Raw genomic sequence first — 23,373 nt, forward strand, 5'->3', positions numbered from 1 at the left:
GTATTTCAATTATCTACAACTTTCATTCTTTGAGTTTTCCCAAATTCCCAATTAATGATAGGGTTATGGCCTCTCGAAGTCAGGTTACCCGAAACGTGCTTAACGGACCAAAGGACGCCCCAAAGGACGCTCCGTAACACGTGTTACGGCCCGTAACTTGGGACCGTCCCTTAGTGAAAATTTCCAGTGAGGTTCTGGAAATTTTTGGGACGTTACGTCTCCATGTTACGGCCCGTAACATCCCACCGTAACGCAGGCAGAATTTCCAACGAAGACAGACTTCAGTAAAATGGGCATAACTCTTTGCACGGCTGTCCGTTTGACCCCCATAATATACCGTTGGAAAGCTATTTCAAAGCTCTACAACTTTCAAAGAGGAAGTTTTCCAAATTCCCAACGGATTTTCACAAAAGTTGACTGGAAGGCAGACGTATCGAAAACTTAGCCAATTCTATAGGATTTCAAGTGCCTTACTATTAGCCATATTGAGATGATCATATCTCTGTCACGCCCCGAACCATGGCCTGGACGTAACACGGCACTCGGTGCCTGACTGCATGTGACCGAGCGAAGCACATGGCTTGCTGAATCATCATGATACATAACATATGCGGAATATAACGTGAATGCATGATGAGCCTTTATAAAACATGTTAAGTCATAATACTTAATAAAATACTTGTTTAAACATGAGTGAGCCAAAATGGCTATACGACTCCAAATGTCTGACATGATATAACTGACTTGTCTAGTCTATGAAACCTCTATCATGAGTCTGACTGAAAAACATACTTACTGGGACAAGGCCCCCAGCATACCTTTAGATGCATAATTAATCATAAAACAAAAGTTAACTAAACCCCGAATGAGATGGGGCTCACCAATAAGCTGATACGAATGTTGTCCTACTGAGCAGATGTGTCGTCCTGTATATCAATACCTGCATCGTGAAATGCAGGCCCCCGGGCAATAAAAAGGGGACGTCAGCACATTGAATGTACTGGTATGTAAAGCAACCGGAAGAAACAACATGGGACATGGAATAACATGATAAGAACTGAAACTGAAAACTTGGACATAAACATGAGCATGAGCATGAGCATGAGTACATATATATATATATATATATATATATATATATATATAACATGAGTAAAACATGATAAGTGGGGAGAGCATTTCATAAACCGACAACATGATATCACCACGTCGATACGTGGAGTCTGGTACCTCGCCGGACCAGCAGAGCCCCTATACCTTGCCAGGGTATAAGGTAATAACGTACCTGATGGAACCATTCAGTGTGAAATTAAGGTATCATCCTAACTGGGCGGAGCGATCCTTGTCCTATGGTGGCTACATAGTTTCAGGCTATCTGAGCCTTCTCGGTAATTCGTGCAACTCCCAAAAACATGAACATAATATAATTGGCTAAGAAGCCCATGATTTTCGTGAATTAACTTGTAATCATGATTCCACGAAATAACTTGTAACATGGTTTCGTGAATCAACTTGTAAAATAGTTTCATAAGATAACTTGTCAAAATCTTGCAAACATGTTCTTGATTCATGAGTAATAAGAATATTTCGAAATCATATATATAATTGACTTGAAAACATGCTTGTAACTTGCTAGATAAAATCATAAAGTTTCATATGAACATAATGAGAACACATGAGGAGGAATTCATGATTCATGGATTAAGCTAGGATTCCTAATATCAATAATGGAAGATTAGGAATACAATAACGAACATAGATACGAAATTCGTGTACATACATACATAATTACGGGCTACCAATATGTTGGATTTAATGCCCTAGGATTTGAACTTCATAGAGTTTTACGAAACGGATCATGGGGAAGAACGTAGAGATTCCCACATGTGGATGGAAGTTCTACATACCTTAACTTCCCGCTTTTGAGCGTATCACAATGTCCTTCAACCCCTTCAACTTCAATCTATAGCAATACAAGTCATAGGGATTCTATATTAGCAACAATATCCATGTTTTGTTCATCTAAGCATTTTATCAAACACTTAGTGGGCATGAAGCTCTATAACCCTCATTAATGGTGTTTTCTTCACCCAATCCCCATTCTATTACTCCTAGCTAATTCTACAATCTCAATTAGATGTAATTAACATCATTCTTCATCAACCATATGAATACAACAATCTCAAGTCAACAATCCAAAAACCCTAGCATAGTTCATATAATTCTCTTTATCAAACCCATTTACTATTCTCCCAAGAACTTATCAACACTTTAATCATCATGAAATATCATAAAACTTACCTTGGTTATTGTAGGAATAAGCCTTGAGTTGAAATACTTCACTTGAACAAAACCCTAGTTCCACCTTCTATAGAATTTCTTGACTTGAATGGATTTGATGTGTTTCTCACACTTAGTTTTGGTGGATTGATGAAGTGGATCTTTTGTTTCACTTGCATTCTTGCATATGAAGTGTTTGGATGGCTCTAGAGAACCCTTGAGTCGTGTAGGAGAAATGGGAATGAAAAAAAATGGGTTTGGGTCTCTTATTAACATCTTAAAATCTGACCCATCGGGCAATTCTACGCCCATTTTTACGTTCCGTATAATGGTTTTACGGACCGTATAACTCACCGTAAAACCATTTCAGTGATTTGGACATTCTGTGCTCATTTTACGGTGGGTTTTACGTCCCGTATAATGGTTTTACGGTCCGTATAACTTACCGTAAAACCATTCCAGTGATTTGGACATTCTGTGCTCATTTTACGGTGGTCTGAGTCAATTTTACGGACCGTATAATTGTTTTACGGACCGTATAATTGAACCGTAAAATTGCCCAGCAAAATATGGTTTTCTGTGACCATTTTACGCTAGCTTGAGTCAATTTTACGGACCGTATAATTGTTTTACGGACCGTAAAATTGAACCATAAAACTGACCCTCAAAATATCATTCTCTGTGACCATTTGACGGACAGTATAAATATTTTACGGACCGTCAAAATGTTTTACGGACCGTCAAATGGTCCGTCAAAATTCTTCTGCTCGGACAGTCTGTCGTATAATGGGCATAACTCTTTGCAAAGATGTCCGTTTGAGGCCCATAATATACCGTTGGAAAGCTATTTCAAAGGGCTACAACTTTCATCAAGGAATTTTTCCAAAATTCCAAATTAATAATGGGGTTATGGTCGTTGTAAGTAAGACCATCTATAAACTCACTTGCGAACATGCCCCTTAGAGTGGTTTTCAACTTTGTTTTGCCCAAAGACTCTTCTCATGTCTTGATTGGGTTTCAAACACCATTTATACACTACTAAAATTGGGTTCATTATACCCCCCATCTTATAAGACAAATCTTAACCCGAATGCACGAGGTGTTACAATATCTCCCCCTTGGGATCATTCGTCCTCGAATGATGGGTCTTGGTTAAGAATATGGCTGGACATGGCTTGACTATTTGAACGTGAAGGAAACATGACATGCAACATGGAGACTGAACTAACATGACATAATTACATGGAATCGTGAATACTGAGACATGAACATGGGCACTGGATAGATGACATGAGCGTGGAACATGAGACATAACATGACATGGGGCATGGAAACTGACATGACATAGTTTCATGAAAACATCAATGCCCAAACATGAGACATGAATAACGAATACATGAACTCGATCGTGAAACGTGAGGCTTGAATACATAAGGGACATTATAACTCTTCTCCAAAATGTCATTAAGCCATCATTATGTCGATACTCGTAATTCTTGCCCGAAACACAACATATACCTTGCTTTCCTTAACAACTTTCGTCTCCTACCTCAAATGTCTTTGAAATCTCATTTGGAATCATTAAATATTACTTCTTACTTGTCAACATGTCGTATACGTCATACCCTTCGTGGGTCTATTCGCGATATGCTAACGGAGAAATTTCCTAGGTATAACATTCTCTCTCTCTGTTGGAACATTCGTCCTCAAATGTTAATATTCGGGATTCTACAAAAATTTCGCCAGAGTTTCCCCTGTAATATGGCACTACCAACCTGTCACAACAGCCCATAATATCATTGCCTCACAGGGCTACATCATAATAGCACTACAAATTGGCCACACACGACCAAAAACATGAAAAGAAAGCTTACATACCTCAAAATCTTGGGCTTCATCATAAATCTCTTCTGCGGGCTGAAACAAGTATGGTACATGGATTTCATATCCTCCTCGGCTTCCCATGTAGCTTCCTTAACTTTCTAACTTCTCCACAGGACTTTCACTGAGGCTACTTCCTTAGTTCTCAACTTGCGAACTTGACGATCAAGAATGGCTACGGGGATCTCCTCATAGGTGAGGCCATCCTTATCTATTAGAGTATTAGCAGGAACAACCAACGATGGGTCTCCTACACACTTCCTCAACATGGATACATGAAACACTAGGTGTACAGCGGCCAAATCTTGTGGCAACTCAAGTTCATAAGCTACTAGTCCGATCTTTCGTAGAATTGTGTAAGGTCCAATATATCTGAGGCTGAGTTTTCCTTTCTTGCCAAATCTCATGACACCCTTCATGGGTGAGACTTTAAGGAACACCCAATCATCTATTGAAAATTTTAAGTCCCTTCGCCTTACATCTGTGTAAGACTTCTGGTGACTCTGAGCCGTTTTCAAACGCTCATGTATTAACTTAACTTTCTCTATAACCTGGTAACCCAAATCTGATCTTAACAACTCTGCTTCGAATCAACCAATTGGTGATCTACACCTTTTGCTTAAAAGGGTTTCCAACAGTGTTATCCCAATACTAGCATGGTAGTTATTTTTGTAAGTAAACTCAATAAGAGGCAGGTGGTCATCCCAATTACCATTGAAATAAAGGACACATGGTTACTGAACTGAATGAATACATGACTACTAAACTACTGAGATACTAAATTGAATGTCTATTGAACTGACTGAAGACTGGCTGACTGAATACTGAGCTAACTGAATATTGGGCTGGCATGAATACGTGAGTATTGGACTGATACCTGAGTACTAAGCTGACATAAATATCTGAGTATTGAACTAACATGAATATCATAACATGAGATCTGAATAGCGTATCTGTCTGACCATTTGTCTGAGGATGAAAAGTTGTGCTAAGGTTCACCTCCGTACCCAAATCCTTTCTGAAATGATTTTTAGAAGTTCGCTGTGAACTGAGCACCAAAATCTAAAATAATGGACACTAAGGTCCCATACAATCCGGAAATTTCATTAACATATGACTTGGCATAATCTTCTTGTTCAATCTGTGGTCTTAGCTGGCAAGAAGTGCGCTGACTTCGTAAGTCTGTCCACAATTACCCAAATTAACTCATGCCCCCTAGTTGAACGAGGTAGACCTGATACAAAGCCCATATTGATCATTTCCCATTTCCAGACAGGAATATCAACATTCTGAGCCAAGCCACCAGGCCTCTGGTGTTCGGCTTTCACCTGCTGACAATTCGGACACTTAGCTACAAAATCTGCCACATCCTTCTTCATATCGTTCCACCAGTAAATCTCCTTGATATCATGATACACCTTAGTGGAACCTAGGTAAATGGAATACCTAGAGTTGTGAGCTTCTAACATGATTCGCTCTCTAAGCCCATCAACATCTGGAACGCATAATCTGCCTCGATATCTCAAGGTACCATTATCTCCCTCCTGTTCAAAAGCTAAGACTTTCTATTCGTGAAGCCCCTCTTTCATCTGCATCAAGTAGGAATCACCAAACTGCTTCTCTCTAACTTCAATGACCAAGCAGGAATGCCATGTTCTGGGCAATAACTCCACCCACTCCGGAGTTTGAAAGTCGAATTCCTAGCTTGGAGAAGTAGTGAAATTCTTTCACCTTAGTTCTCTTGTCTTCCTAAATCATGAGTTGTACTTCCCATACTTGTTTTTTTTTTTTTTTTTTTTTTGAGATACTTCCTAAAATACTCATAGTACGGTTGTACGCTAAGTCTTTTACGAGCACCTTAGAGATTAGAGTCTTGTGCAATGGCACTACCCTTATGACACATAACTGGGCATGATCTCATAGCTTTTCTGTGATCGCGTAATCTATAGTAATTGAACTTTGCACGTTTCGTTCGATGATCATTCTAATCACTTCGGGTTTCCTCTAAGATGAGGCATACTCCTTATGGAGACTATCTCATTATGCCAACTTAACTGAACTGAGGTTCTTCATATCTCATACTAACCCTTCGGGTCTCCAATTATCTCACAGGATTTACTGGCGATTTATGCATCTCCCCCTTAGACTAAGGCTAACATCTTATACTTACAAATTATTCCCTTTTGATGGGATCAAATTAACTTTCCTTATGTTCTGTAATTCCTTTGTACTCTACAACACTGACGACTCTTTCGACTTAGCTGGTTTCTTCTTCCACTAATCACTCTTCTCTGAACTTAACTTAAGCCCTTGGTTTATAACACACATTCGGATGTATCCGAACTATCACCCACTCAAGGTGTTCATCTGAATAGGAAATCAAATTATATTTCTCAAGGTCAGCCGTACTCGTAACTTAGTCAAATCTTATCATTACTGTTGATATGACTTTTCCAGATATATTACGAACTTATATCTTATTCTCCTTCTATTTCTAGAAAAATTTGGCAGAGTTTCCTCTGTATTTCTTACTATCCCAAAACCTGCACGCAGAAAATACCAACAATGCCTCACAAGGCCAACATATATACATATATCATATCATATCGTAGCCACACAGGGCTCCCAATTTCGACAACAGTATAGAAATGATGAACTTACCTCATATGTCCAACTCAAACTGTACCTGTTACACTTTCCTGTTCATTTTCCCTTTCAATCTTTAACTGCAGATGGAGTGGGTCCTGATGACCTCCGGTAGAAAACTGTCTACCACCACTTCCTTGAGATCCTCCATGATTTACCTTTTTCCTGTTGACTTAGCTCCTTTTCTAATTCCTCTGATATCCTCTCCCTGTTGTATTCCATTCTCCTTTCTCGAGAACATCATTATCATTCAACATACCATTCATTCCACTACACCCCTTCTCGGGCAACTTACATTGTATTCCACTTTCAATAGCACTTGAAATCTCATTCGTTACCAGTAAGTACTGCACAACTGTACCCCTTATGGGTAAACATCCCTACTTGGACCTTGAATTTTCTGTTCATTTCCTGCGCATTCGAAACGTACGTAATTTGAGAGGAAGAGAAGTTTCTTATTGCTCTAAGCTTCATGGCACGATCTAGAGTAGAAAGAAATGAGACAATCCTGAATGTCTTGGTGGTCAACTGTTTATATGTGTGGCGCGCACACACATATAAAAGTGACCCCACTGGACACGGTTTCATAGACTCCCTAAGACACTTGAACCTAGGCTCTGATACCAAGCTTTGTCACGCCCCGAACCATGGCCTGGACGTAACACGGCACTCGGTGCCTGACTGCATGTGACCGAGCGAAGCACATGGCTTGCTGAATCATCATGATACATAACATATGCGGAATATAACGTGAATGCATGATGAGCCTTTATAAAACATGTTAAGTCATAATACTTAATAAAATACTTGTTTAAACATGAGTGAGCCAAAATGGCTATACGACTCCAAATGTCTGACATGATATAACTGACTTGTCTAGTCTATGAAACCTCTATCATGAGTCTGACTGAAAAACATACTTACTGGGACAAGGCCCCCAGCATACCTTTAGATGCATAATTAATCATAAAACAAAAGTTAACTAAACCCCGAATGAGATGGGGCTCACCAATAAGCTGATACGAATGTTGTCCTACTGAGCAGATGTGTCGTCCTGTATATCAATACCTGCATCGTGAAATGCAGGCCCCCGGGCAATAAAAAGGGGACGTCAGCACATTGAATGTACTGGTATGTAAAGCAACCGGAAGAAACAACATGGGACATGGAATAACATGATAAGAACTGAAACTGAAAACTTGGACATAAACATGAGCATGAGCATGAGCATGAGTACATATATATATATATATATATATATATATATATATATATAACATGAGTAAAACATGATAAGTGGGGAGAGCATTTCATAAACCGACAACATGATATCACCACGTCGATACGTGGAGTCTGGTACCTCGCCGGACCAGCAGAGCCCCTATACCTTGCCAGGGTATAAGGTAATAACGTACCTGATGGAACCATTCAGTGTGAAATTAAGGTATCATCCTAACTGGGCGGAGCGATCCTTGTCCTATGGTGGCTACATAGTTTCAGGCTATCTGAGCCTTCTCGGTAATTCGTGCAACTCCCAAAAACATGAACATAATATAATTGGCTAAGAAGCCCATGATTTTCGTGAATTAACTTGTAATCATGATTCCACGAAATAACTTGTAACATGGTTTCGTGAATCAACTTGTAAAATAGTTTCATAAGATAACTTGTCAAAATCTTGCAAACATGTTCTTGATTCATGAGTAATAAGAATATTTCGAAATCATATATATAATTGACTTGAAAACATGCTTGTAACTTGCTAGATAAAATCATAAAGTTTCATATGAACATAATGAGAACACATGAGGAGGAATTCATGATTCATGGATTAAGCTAGGATTCCTAATATCAATAATGGAAGATTAGGAATACAATAACGAACATAGATACGAAATTCGTGTACATACATACATAATTACGGGCTACCAATATGTTGGATTTAATGCCCTAGGATTTGAACTTCATAGAGTTTTACGAAACGGATCATGGGGAAGAACGTAGAGATTCCCACATGTGGATGGAAGTTCTACATACCTTAACTTCCCGCTTTTGAGCGTATCACAATGTCCTTCAACCCCTTCAACTTCAATCTATAGCAATACAAGTCATAGGGATTCTATATTAGCAACAATATCCATGTTTTGTTCATCTAAGCATTTTATCAAACACTTAGTGGGCATGAAGCTCTATAACCCTCATTAATGGTGTTTTCTTCACCCAATCCCCATTCTATTACTCCTAGCTAATTCTACAATCTCAATTAGATGTAATTAACATCATTCTTCATCAACCATATGAATACAACAATCTCAAGTCAACAATCCAAAAACCCTAGCATAGTTCATATAATTCTCTTTATCAAACCCATTTACTATTCTCCCAAGAACTTATCAACACTTTAATCATCATGAAATATCATAAAACTTACCTTGGTTATTGTAGGAATAAGCCTTGAGTTGAAATACTTCACTTGAACAAAACCCTAGTTCCACCTTCTATAGAATTTCTTGACTTGAATGGATTTGATGTGTTTCTCACACTTAGTTTTGGTGGATTGATGAAGTGGATCTTTTGTTTCACTTGCATTCTTGCATATGAAGTGTTTGGATGGCTCTAGAGAACCCTTGAGTCGTGTAGGAGAAATGGGAATGAAAAAAAATGGGTTTGGGTCTCTTATTAACATCTTAAAATCTGACCCATCGGGCAATTCTACGCCCATTTTTACGTTCCGTATAATGGTTTTACGGACCGTATAACTCACTGTAAAACCATTTCAGTGATTTGGACATTCTGTGCTCATTTTACGGTGGGTTTTACGTCCCGTATAATGGTTTTACGGTCCGTATAACTTACCGTAAAACCATTCCAGTGATTTGGACATTCTGTGCTCATTTTACGGTGGTCTGAGTCAATTTTACGGACCGTATAATTGTTTTACGGACCGTATAATTGAACCGTAAAATTGCCCAGCAAAATATGGTTTTCTGTGACCATTTTACGCTAGCTTGAGTCAATTTTACGGACCGTATAATTGTTTTACGGACCGTAAAATTGAACCGTAAAACTGACCCTCAAAATATCATTCTCTGTGACCATTTGACGGACCGTATAAATATTTTACGGACCGTCAAAATGTTTTACGGACCGTCAAATGGTCCGTCAAAATTCTTCTGCTCGGACAGTCTGTCGTATAATGGGCATAACTCTTTGCACAGATGTCCGTTTGAGGCCCATAATATACCGTTGGAAAGCTATTTCAAAGGGCTACAACTTTCATCAAGGAATGTTTCCAAAATTCCAAATTAATAATGGGGTTATGGTCGTTGTAAGTAAGACCATCTATAAACTCACTTGCGAACATGCCCCTTAGAGTGGTTTTCAACTTTGTTTTGCCCAAAGACTCTTCTCATGTCTTGATTGGGTTTCAAACACCATTTATACACTACTAAAATTGGGTTCATTATACCCCCCATCTTATAAGACAAATCTTAACCCGAATGCACGAGGTGTTACAATCTCCTTGCTCCGATCTCTGATTGGCTTGGTACTTATATCGTTAGAAAGGTATTTCTACATACTACAACTTTCATTAAGGGTACTTTCCCGAATTCCAAACTGATCAAGGAGTTATCGCTGCCCGAAGTAGGCCTATCAACCATTTTCGCAAAACGTTCAAACCTTCAGTGTTTCCACTAGAACTCTAATGATATGAGCCTAAACTTAGTTCCAATATGCGGGGTGTTACAGTGCAGGTAATAATTAACGTGTTGTTTTTGGCCTACTCTTTCACCTACAAATTCAAGGCAGGTTTTATGGTCACCTGCTTCACACACGAATTTCGTGCGTGAACGGCTCTTGTAGTTTGGTCCTTTCACGCACGAAATTCGTGCGTGAAACCTATTAATGTGTTTTTTTTTTGTACTAGTTTGGTTCAATTTTTTTTTGCCCTACTTAAGTCGCAGATTCCAATTAAATGACTTATCTAGACATTTAATTTTGAATTAGCTCTTCTTTACCAAAAAGAACCAGTCTCATAACTTTGTAATTTAAGCTCACAATCTTAAAATTTTGGAAAAAAAAAGAGAAAGATACATTCTTAATTTTGCATTCTTTCCTTTGAGTTATTATTTTTACCATACAGTCAACACAATTATGTACAAGGGAAAAGATCTGAAGCAAAAGTAGTAGAAGGATCAAGATCTGCTAACTCAAATCTTTCTACGCCAGGGTTAAGTGCTCCCAACTAAAGGTGACCCAATTCCCGAGGCTCTAACCTGAGACCACTTGTCAAGTAAGTATCCTTCATTTTTTATCAGAGGTCTGTCGCTCGAACCCTCGAAAAGGAGGTAATCGTCTGTGGTAAGAAACTTGCTACCCTCCAAAATAGAATTTATCTGACACAAATTTAACTTAATGTGATCACAAAGTGAGTATAGGACACCAAGTAAACCAAATTACCTTCACCATTACCAAGCTTGGGACTCTTGAAAGAAGCATGATATCTCAAGAACTGAAGCAAAGTATTAGAAGGATCAACACATGCTAACTCAAATCTCTCTCCATTAACTGCAAATACCAAGTTCCCATTTCCCATTGAGCCCTCCATCTAATATATAATATATAATCTTATTCTTAACTTTGTTATTCTAAGCGGAAAAATAAATTATAAAATATCTCTCGCATACAGATTCATGCACATTTCTTGAAATAATTTATAGTGTCATGAGATTAGCTAGTTGTGAGTAAAATTTTTAGTTACCTTTCTATATTTCACTTTCTTGTAAAAGAAGAACCAACAAGTTATTGGAAGTTTGACAAAATTACATTTTAGAAATATAGGAAGGAGCAAATTGTATGGTGCCTATCAATTTTACAAGTACTTAGCTTGCTTCCACCCAAAAAAACTTAGGTGGGATGGTACGTGTTTAGTAGGCAATTAAAGATTAACCATCGTTTTAAATATTATTAGAAATTAGTTGTTTGTAATATCTAGACAAAAGATATTCATAACTAAAATAAGGAACAATTGCACCATACGTTATTAGAGTTCAAAAATCGGAACTTTGACAATAGGAACTTCAGCACAGTGCTGGAGTTTGAAATTCCAGGAATAACTTTGAATTTTTCGTGGAGTTTGAAACACATAACATCAGTGAGATAATGAAATAGTTATAAAATAAGTACTTTAAGTGAAACAATGGTAACATATATAAACTTTAAAATAGGCTTGCTGGTTTCACCTTTAAAAGTTCTTAGAGAAATTTCTAACTCCAACATATAATTGATGGAGCTTCATCGCTTGTCAAAGTTTCAAACTTGTTCCAACACGCTATACTGGAGTATTTCATGTTAGGAAAGGGTATTTTTTGTACAAATATTTTTTGGTGGTTTGGTATAAATACCTAGTGTGGTAAGTCTTTACTGTTATATCCCGTATTTTTATACGACGGATTATTCGTAAGTTAATCAACATAAATCCAAGAATAAGATCATTTTTGGATATGAGACAAGGACTTTTAATCCCCGATTTTAATAGTTGCTTGCGATTTTATTTGATATGGAAATATTAATGGAGATTGAGGATTAATTAACCATGATTAAATTATTAAGTGGGGATTAGTGATCAATTATGATTAATTAGCCTAATTAGACCACTAAGTGGGCCCCACAAAAATGTGGCTGAATTTGATTGGTACTTGGTGGAGTGGGACACATGTCATGGTGGCTGGACATGTGTCACCACTATGGATGGCATATATAAATCAAAAGGATGACTACGCTTATTCATTTTCATCCACAAAATGAAGTTTAAGAGAGAGGAGCTCAGCCATGGCAGCTCACGGCCATGGCTGACCTTGAGCAAAATGATGATTTCCATGGCAAATCAAGCCCTAAAGTGTTCTACATATTTATCTTCATGTTCCAATGGAGAGAGGAACCACAAACAACCATGGCTGCTCTTGTAAGCTCACGGCCATGGCTGTTCTTGAAGAGGATTATGATCTTGATCAAAAAATATATTTTCCAAGGTATTCCAACCGATTGAAGGTCATAGAAACGTGGATTAATTGTTTGGGGGCAGCAAGAGTGTCAAGTAATTGAAGTTGCCAAATTCAGCAAGTTAAGGAGCTAAGTGGTTAAGGTAAAAATTTAACCTTTATCTATGTGATTTAAAGATGGTTTAGACTTGTATAATGTTGGTGGATGTGTATTGGATATGAAAAAATTATGTGTGTTGATGTTGGGACATTGTTGAAGCCGTAGGGGACTGTTTTAGGTGAAGATGGTGAACTGATTTTACTTAATATTTTGATTGTTGTTGTTATGGATTTTATGATGAGAATGAAGGCATTTAATGGTTAATGTTGAAGTTAAATTCGTTTGTGGGCTGTTGTAAGGATTATAGTGATAATAATGTGGTTTACTTGCATATGAATAGATGATGTAGTTGTCGTGTGGCTGCTGTTGTATTTCACTAAAATTAGATGAAAATATTGTATGAAATAACGTGTAAGAATCGTATGTGGTTTGCTTGGTGTGTTCGTAGGTATTCACAAGATCTTCGAGCATCGTTTATGTTGTTAGTTAGGGGCTATTTTGATATGTCGTTGTTGTTCTTGTGAGCTTGAAAGATTAAGTGTAACTAAAGTTATACATGATGTTATTGTATTGGTTGGGCTGTCAGAAGATCGTTTCGATGAAAACGTTAAGCCTATGGGTCACTAAGAATAATTTGAATATGTAGTAGTCGTATGCGGATTGTTATCGAATGTTGTAAATGTGGGCTGTTTGGAATGTTGTGTGGGCTGTCCGGAATGTTCTCGAGTCGTGTCTTGAATGGTCTCGGATTAGTACTTGAACGTGTGGTTATTGATATTAGCTTGATTGTTATGTAATTGGTTTGAATATAAGAGCAACGACGTCTAATTATCTAGAAAGGAGTTACTAACGTGGGAATACGTTTTGAATCTCTCCGTAGCTTAACCATAGTTCTTGACGTGTTAATATAGGCTAAGACGACTCGGGCAGCGTATACGTGTTGTGATGCGAATAAACGCTAAAGGTATGTAAAGCCTATCCCTTCTTTCTTTTGGCATGTCTTAGACGTAAGTGATGAATGATATAAGCTTTGGGATAATTCCATTCATAAGTTCCGAATATGATTCATGATTCTTATTCACTTCTTGATGTTAGAACTTTTAAAGTAGTTAAGCTACTGCCCTCGAGCTTTCTATATGTTGGATAGTATAATCGGATGTATAAGTTTCTATTCCTAAAGGCTCTATAATGACTAATGACTCTGACTTCATAAGTTATTTCACATTATCTCGATACATGCCTATGATTCCTGAGGCTCCCTTTGATATAGTTCATAATGATATTTAAAGAGTACTTAACATGACTATCGCTTGGACACTCGAATGTTAGCTAGTCTACTTGTCTATCGAGTCTCAGATGATGATTTAATTGCATGTGGTTACTCACTACTCTACTCGTGCATACTGTTGTTACATCTTTCACCGAGTCCCGGGCCGGGTATGTTATCATGCACAGTTTTACTACATTATTCACCGAGTCCCATAATGGGCCGGGTACGGTATATGATGATATGATGATATGATTATTCACCGAGTCCCATAATGGGCCGGGTACGGTATACGATAATATGATTATTCACCGAGTCCCATAGTGGGCCGGGTACGGTATATGATGATATGATGATATGACTATCCACCGAGTCCCATGATGGGCTGGGTACGGTATATGATAATGATATGCATGACTTGTTTTGTAAGACACAGGTACAGTGATTTATTGATTATCATACTTGTCTCCTGGAATCTTTACTTCAGTTATGATCTTCCATATTGTATTTCATGCTTTACATACTCAGTACATATCTCGTACTGACCCCCCTTTCTTCGGGTGGGTGGGGGGGAGGGGGGGCGTTCATGCCCGCAGGTACAGATACTTGATTTGGTGACCCTCCAGTTTAGGACTTCTACTCAGCTGTCTTGGAGTGCTCCATTGTTCCGGAGTCTAGACTTTTAGCACATATCTACTAATATATGTATATGTTCATTCAGGGGTACGGCGGGGCCCTGTCCCGTCTTATGTTACTGTTGATACTCTTAGAGGTCTGTAGACCTATGTGTGGGTTGTATATAGATGTTGTTTAGTTATGCCTATATGACTTATGTTGGGACGTTCCCGTATGTAGTGGCAGCCTTGTCGGCTTGCGTATATATATATATATATATATCTTGGGATGTTGTATGTAGTGGCAGCCTTGTCGGCTTGCGTATATATATATCTTGGGATGTTGTATGCAGTGGCAGCCTTGTCGGCTCGTGTATTATGATATCTTTTGATTAGTTGTGACTCCTCAGGAGACAGGTTACCATGATACATGTATGTGACGTTTTGAGATAACGTATGTTTTCACAAAGTTTCTATATGATGTTCAGCTTCAGTTTGATTATGCCTGACAGATATATATACGAGTGTCCAGCTCGGGCACTAGTCACGGCCTTCGGGGTTGGGTCGTGACATTTACTATTTGAGAAAGTATAGGCCATTGATAGAACTACTTTTGTCTAGGGAGTGCAATACCCTTTCCTTGAAAAATTACATCGTTTAAATAGAAAAATAATTTGTTTTTGTATTTACTTAATATGATGATGACATGATGAGTTGAGCTTAAATGAAGCAGTGAGGATTCATACGGGGAAATGAGATCTCTTACTTTCTTACAATTTGAATAGAAGAAAATGATCTTTTCAGATCTCCTATGTATTTTTTTTCCAGATATCTTATGTATAAAAAAATGAAAATTTCTTGGAAAAGGGTCATAAAACTAACAAAAAGTGTATTGGACCCAAAAAAATCATTTCTCCCCATTAAATATAACTATGTTACGTCAGAGAAGTACTCGTCTCTCAACGATTGAATTAGGGTATCCTAAATTTTAATGTGAAATAAGGTGGCAAAATTGCATAGTAAGAGTATCAATATATTTTAGGTGGTGTAACAATTAATTGAGATTTTGAAATATTGGTGCAACGTTGGTATCAGTACTATATATGCTTTAGTTGTTTACGAAATCTTCACTTTTTTTGTTGATTCTCATAAAGAAAAGGTGTGGTGATTGGTTAAATGATAAATACTTCAATCAGTATTTATAAAGCCAAGCTTTGGGCTCTTGAAACAGGATCAACACATGCTAGCTCAAATCTTTCTCCATTAACTGCAAATACCAAATTCCCATTTCTCTCTGACCCCTCCAATAAATAACATATAAACTTATTCTTGACTTGTTTATTCTGAGCAGAAAAAAACCAATCAAAAAGAAATTAGTTAGGTATATAAAATATTTCTCTTACACAGACTCATGCAATGCAAATTGATTAATTTATAGAGTGTGATGAGATTAGCTAGTAGTGAGTAAATTTCTTAGCTACCTTTCTATATGTCACTTTCTTGTTTTTTTTAGTGAGAAAAAGAAGACCCAATGCGACTTTCTTTATTAAGTTATTGGAAGTTTGACAAAATTAGAATTAGAAAGTCTATCTTACTTGGCAATATCCTAAAAATGGACTAAATGGTACCTGCTATCAACTTTAAAAGGACTTGACTTGTTGTCACTCCACCTTATGGGGGGGGGAAAAAAAGGGAAAGGAGGGATGCCCTTATCTATATATAGATTTTTGAGAATGTAGCTATGGCCTAACTATGAGATTTTGACCACTATATATAAGCAACGAGTGATTTGGAGTTTTAGTTGACCAAATTGTGTACATTACTTTCACAGTCTGAAAAATCATAGGCATGTTATGTTAGAGAAATACATTTGTCTCTCATTAGTTATAAGAGTTTTCAAAGGGTTTATAATGTCTTTGGTCCAGTATTCATAGTCTTAACATCTATAAGAGTTCTCAAAAGGTTTATAATGTCTTTGGTCACTTTATTCATAGACCAGTGCTAAAATACTGCTAATACTGCTATTAGCAGTATTTTAGATCCTTGTTAAAGCTACTTTTCTCTTAGTTCTGAACCCACTTTTCAACCTATGGGGCATGATCGTGTTGAGATCGAAATAGTCCGGGCGACATGCGGAAGCTTAACAATTTCAAATCTTGAACGACGATGAATTAGAACCTAGAAAAATATACTAAAAGGACATAATATTATAATATTGGTTTGGTTAAGAGACCTACATATTGAAAAACTAATATAAAGAAGCATAAACTATATTGGGAGAATAATCTCCCCCTAAACAAGACTCTTTAATGACCACATTGTGGATGTTATTGTTTTTAGTTGTGGGAAGGAGGTCTTCAATTTATAGATGTCCAAAACTTTTCCTCCAAGACAAGGAATAGCCAATATGGAAGAGAATTATGTTTTCCTTTTAGGAAAAGTAAAAGCAGTTATGGTAATACTTTGACTTTCCTTCAAGGGAAAAGTAAAACTCAAATTTGGTAAGAAAATCAAGGCAAAACCCTAACAAATCTCCCCTTTTAACCTGGATTTTCTTGAAAAAAATTCATCCATCTTCTTCGCATAATCTTCATCATTGCTGCTTGTCATTGTTAAAAATAAGATTAAAAATATTATGGGTTAAAATTTGGTTTAAAAATATTTTGCTTTATTTTTAAAGATGCAGCGTCAGGGATGTTGAAATTATGGTTGAAATTCATCTCCACATGTAGTACTCTTGGATAAAATCTTCATTATCGTGAAATTGGTTGCTCTTGATTTGAAACCGCCTTGAACATGTCCTGAACTTCGCCGAATCATTGGCGCTGATACCACTCGTTGGGATTGAAATAGTCAGGGCGACATGCGGAAGCTTAACAATTGCAAATCTTGAATGACGATAAATCAGACAACATGGAAAAATATACTAAAAGGACATAATATTATAATATTGATTTGGTCAAGAGACCTACATATTGAAAAACTAATATAAAGAAGCATAAACTCTATTGGGAGAATGATCTTCCCCCTAAACAAAACTCTTTAATGACTACATTGTGGACGCTATTGTTTTTAGTTATGTGAAGGAGGTCTTCAATTTATAGATGTCCAAAGATTTTCCTCCAAGACAAGGAATAGCCAATATGGAAGAGAATTATATTTTCCTTTCAGGAAAAGTAAAAATAATTATGGTAATACTTTGACTTTCCTTCAAGGGAAAAGTAAAACTCAAATTTGATAAGAAAATCAGCACAAAACCCTAACAGATCGGATCCCTCTCTTAAGCTAGCGTTTGGCCATAGACTTTGGATCAAATTTTGAAAATTATCATCAATTATCTGTTTGACCGTGAAATTTGATCAGAATTTGAAAATTTATCTTCAAAATATTTTCAAGTTCCAAAAACTAGCCCACACCAGTTTGGGAGAAATTTCACTTCCACTCACAAAACTTTAAATTTTTTCAAGTAAAATGTATGTACAATCACAATTTGAAGTTCCAAAAATCACTTCAAAAACACAAATTTTCAAGTTTAGAGTTTCAACTTCAAAATTTATGGCCAAACAGTAGCTGAGGCCTCATTTGTTTTCATTAAGATTAAGACGTCTGAATCTGAATGCACATCTGAATGATTAAGATGTTGTCTCTAGGTCTGAACACTGAATGATTAAGACTATTTGTTTTTCAATATCTGAATGTGCATAATGTATTTATTTAAACATAATAAATATACAATTCAAATTAAAAAGTAACTAAATAGTATAAAATGAATACAAAATTAATAAAAAAGTATTATTTGATAAAAAAAAATGAAAAATTTATGTTCACTAGTAATGGTGAAGATGTTTTGTAGTCATGATGGATGGGGGTGGAGGGGTGAGTGGGCGGTTGGGGTGAGGGGTGGGTTGGTGGTGGGAGATGAGGGTAGTGGGGAGTGGGGGTGGGTGGTGTGGGGTGGGATTGGGGTTGGTGGTGGGGTGGTGGGGAATGGGGGTTGGAGTGGAGGGTGGGTGAGTGGTGGGGTGGGGTTGAGGTGGATGGGTGGGGTTGGCGTGGAGGGTTGGGGTTGGGGTTGGGGTTGGGGTTGGAGCTGGTGATAAAAAAGTTCTATACAAAAATACCTCTTAATGATATTAAAACTTGGTTCAAGATCTTAATGATTAAGACCTATTCAGACCCAATAAGTGCTTAGATCTTAATAAAAACAAATGCACTTAATGGCTTGAGGTCTGAACCATTCAGATTCAGACCTCCAATAAGTGCAAACAAATGAGGCTTGAGTTAATCTTCGATCTTCATCTGAGGTGTTGGTGGAATATGATGTGGCACGTCACATAAGGTTTCCGGTAGAAAATATATAAATTCCCACTTTTTTTTATTTTTTAATTAAACCCGGATTAATTAGGATGATTCTTAAGTGACAAAATAACGTAATAATTTCAACTTAGATGACCACCAATGAGTTATGCACGCACAATAACTTCTTTTCAACGAACTCACCAGTAATTGGTTGACAATATAATTTGTTATAAATGGAAATTATTTGAGATTATAAGCATTGAAGTTTATTAGATGAATCATCTCGAAAGATGAAAAAGCAGTTCATCTACCTCAGCAAATTTGGTTGGATAATTCTGCTTTTTTTTTTTTTTTTTGGCTGAAGGTTTGATAATTCTTAAAATAACAGCCATTTTTATTTCTTCTCCTCCAAATATTTTCGCCCCAAACAAATACTATAAAGTTTCTTATGGAAAAAATATTACTTTTGAAAAACAACTTGAACATTAAAAACTAAACATCACATCAAATTTATTTATATTGTTTGTTAAGAATCAAACGAGCGATGCAGCGGAATCGATTAGGATGCACCAACACAAGAACAACAATGCAAGAAAACAATAAACGTAATGAACACAAGATTTACGTGGAAACCCAAGACGGGAAAAATCATGAGGCGCAAAGCGTAGGGAAATCGACTATAACGTGAGGAGTACAAAATGATCTCAACAGGGTGTCAAAGCACAACGAGATCAAAGAAAACGAAAGGTTACAATATCTCAATGAAACTCTCTCTAACCTAAGTGTGGAATATAGACTTATGTGTAGTCTTGATAGCTGTTCTCCTTCTTCTTGATCTTCTGCCCGAAAATCTCCTTTAAATAGGGGTTGAAGATGTTCAAATCCTAGTTGGAATGGGACAAGCCAGTCGAATCTCAGTTGGAATGGGACAATCTAGATCTTCCTCTCTGGGTACGGATCACGTTACAGTCCGTAACTCGAGTTACAGACCGTCTTTTTGCTCCAAGTTGTCCGTTTTTCAGCATTTCTTATCATTTCTGTTCCTTAGTCAACCAACCCTACAAAACACCAAAATAACATAAGAAACGATGTAAAAACACTTAAAAACAAGCAACACTTCTAGTGAAAAAGACATAAAATATGCCGAAATTCATGGCACATCAACACCCCCAACTTAAGCTTTTGCTTGTCCTCAAGCAACTACAACAAGACTCACTACTAACACACGACATCTAGCAAAATAAGAATGCCTACGGTGGTTTTGGCATGTATTTCTAACACAGACTCTTCAATCCAAGAAAAATATTGGGCTCTTATCCACGTCCTATTTGTGACACAAGACGCACATTTTAGAACAATTGCAATTCACTATGCAACCTCAATTAATGACACAATCATAGTATAGGAGTCTCTATGCACATGAACTTCAACTTCCGGAAAGCCAGTTACTTCGCAATCTACAATCCTTACGCCTTCACATAGACCAAAGAATGTCCCAACACACATTTACAAAATAAATGGGACAAGAGACTAAAGAGACAGAAGGACACTCACACTCACAAAGAAATTTGCATACCATACTTGCACATACCATAGGTGTTATATCCCATATTCTCATACATTGGGACGTTTTAAAATAAACGCGACAAGTTAAAGACAAGACTATCTTAAGATACGAAGTAGAGACTTTAACTTCCGGTTTCGTTTCAAGTCACAATTTACCTACAAATTTCGTTTGGTATAGAAGCATTAATGGAAAATTGGGATTAAATTAACCATGGTTAGATTATTAAGTGGGATTGGGAACAAAAATTAGCCCATTATTATAAGCCATTTCAACATTTGCAAAGTTAAGAAACTTAGAGTTAGAAAGAGAAGCTCTCGGCTAGAGCTAGCCGAGAATGGTGAGGTGATGTTGATCCCAAATTTCAGTTTTCTCCATCAATTCAACTCCTTACCAAGTGCATAAGAACGTGTAGTAGTTATTGGAAAGAAACAAGGAGGTGTAGCATGTCAATAAGGTTGAAGAATCGGCCAAGGTTGAAGAACAAATTGTAAGGTAAGAATGATCATTTTCTTGTGTTGTATGATAATTTTAATGTACAATTCGTGCATGTTGTTGTTGGATTGTTGTTGTGGTTGAAGTTGGGGGTGAGACGTGAGCTTGGTGAAGTCATGGTTGGTCTTATTTTGCATGTATTGTTAATGGATTGAATGTGTGTCAACATATGTAAATGAACAAAGATTGTAGAAGTTTGTTTATGATGTTGCATGTTGGTATTGGACTGTTTTTCTTGAATTTGAAATGAGTCGTGTGTTGTAGAGTTAAATGGAATCATGCTTAATGTTCTTGTCCATGTATTGGAAATGGATTGAATGTGTTGTAGTATGGATAAATGGATGAAAATCATGAAGATGTTGTAGTTGTGTTGAAGCCGTGTAGGGGGACTGTTTTAGGGGAATTAATGGACTGTTTTGTGTCATATTTTGATTGTGGTTGTTATGGACATTATGGTGTATTGTATGCATATTGAATATGTGAATTGAGGTGTTAAAGAAACGAATCATGTTGAAGGGGGAAAACAGTCCAAACCGTGGACTGTTTTGATGATAGGAGTAAATTTGTGCGTTTTGAATGTTGAATGTTGTTATGAACGTATAGTGAAAGTGAAGTTTAATGATTCAAGTTGAAATTGAAATGGTTTGTGGGCTGTTGTAAGAATGAAAATCATGCTAAAACAGTTCCAAGAATCGTAAAGGTAATGTTGTTAAACGTGTTGTTGTCGTTGTAAGTTAAAGCTGGAAAATTGCTAAATGAGAATGGTAATGTTGTGTGTGTTGCTTGGCCATGAGATGGGACTGTTTTGAATGATGTACGGACTGTCCAAAGTTCCTTTAAGTCATGTTTAAACAAGTTCGGATTGATACATGAAAAAATGATTAGCAACATTAGTTTGTAGTGCTAGTTGGTTTGAATGCGAACGAAACGTCGTTTAAATGTTAGAAGGGGATTGTTAACGTTAAAATACGTATTGAATTCCCTCGTAGACTAATCGTAGCTCTTGATATCTTGATATAGGATAAGTACCATTGGGCAGCAAGTACAAGTTATAATACGACTAAACGCTAAAGGTATGTAAAGCCTATTCCTTCTTTCTTTTGGCATGTCCTAGACGTAAGTATGAAATGATATGAACCTTGAGGTAAATTCTACTCTCTAGTTCCATGCATGACTTATGATTCTATATTTCCTTAAGGCTATTGTCACGAGCCTACTATATGATTGACTAATGAATGATGTATAGAAGTTCATACTCTTAAAGAATAGCATAAATAGAAGCATACATGACTTTCAAAAACTACATCATGAAAATTGATACATGTACATGAAATCGGAAACGTTCTTGTTATAGTTTGTTATGAGATTTAAAAAGAACTGAACATGATTATTATCCTGACATTTTAGAGCTGGTTAGTTGCTTATCTATTGAGTCTCAAAAGATGAATTGCATATATGTGGTTGCTTATTATTCTGCTCGTGCTTACCGCTATATCCTTCACTGAGTCCCGGGCCAGGACACATTTTCGTGCGCATGTTTACTATATTATTCACCGAGTCCCTCACTAGGGGGCCGGAACACGTTATATATATATATATGATGATATGATGATATGACGATATGATGATATGATGATGTGATGATATGATGATATGATGATATGGAGATGGTGGCCAGGAGGGCATATATTCCTTATTACCGAGTCCCTCACTAAAGGGCCGGGACACGTATATGTTTATGTTTATGATGCTATGATTATAATTACAGAGTCCCTCATAAAAGGGCCGGGACACGTTATATATGTTATATACAGAATGATTATGCAGCTTTGATTACAAAACACTATATTGACATTGATATGAGAACGATACAGATGAAATATGTTCAAAGGCAAGTTTTATGAAATTCTGTTTGTTGCATTGAGTCCTATACACCTTGTCTCAGTATGAGTCTATTACTATGTTTCATGCTTTACATGCTCAGTACATATTTCGTACTGACTCCCTTTCTTCGGGGGGCTGCGTTCATGCCCGCAGGTACAGACGCTCGTTTTGGAGATCCGCCAGCTTAGGATACCTATTCAGCTATTTTGGACTGCTCCTTTGTTCCGGAGCCTAGCTTGTGGTATAGCTCCCTTTTGTCGTATATGTATGTGTTTATTCGGGGTACGGCGGGGCCCTGTCCCGTCATATGATACTGTCATTACTCTTAGAAGTCTGTGGAC

The 23,373-nt window shown here is 37.1% G+C and overlaps 1 long non-coding RNA gene across 1 annotated transcript; it reads left to right on the plus strand.

The window, feature by feature from the left end:
* The first annotated feature begins 12,619 nt into the window (after positions 1–12,619).
* Positions 12,620–15,219, plus strand: LOC132599527 (uncharacterized). Its single transcript, XR_009566859.1, has 2 exons — positions 12,620–12,952; positions 13,821–15,219. It is a non-coding gene; the product is annotated as an uncharacterized LOC132599527 (long non-coding RNA).
* The last annotated feature ends 8,154 nt before the right edge of the window (positions 15,220–23,373 follow it).

The sequence above is a fragment of the Lycium barbarum genome, chromosome 6, assembly GCF_019175385.1.
Source record: "Lycium barbarum isolate Lr01 chromosome 6, ASM1917538v2, whole genome shotgun sequence".
Classification (NCBI taxonomy): Eukaryota; Viridiplantae; Streptophyta; class Magnoliopsida; order Solanales; family Solanaceae; genus Lycium; species Lycium barbarum.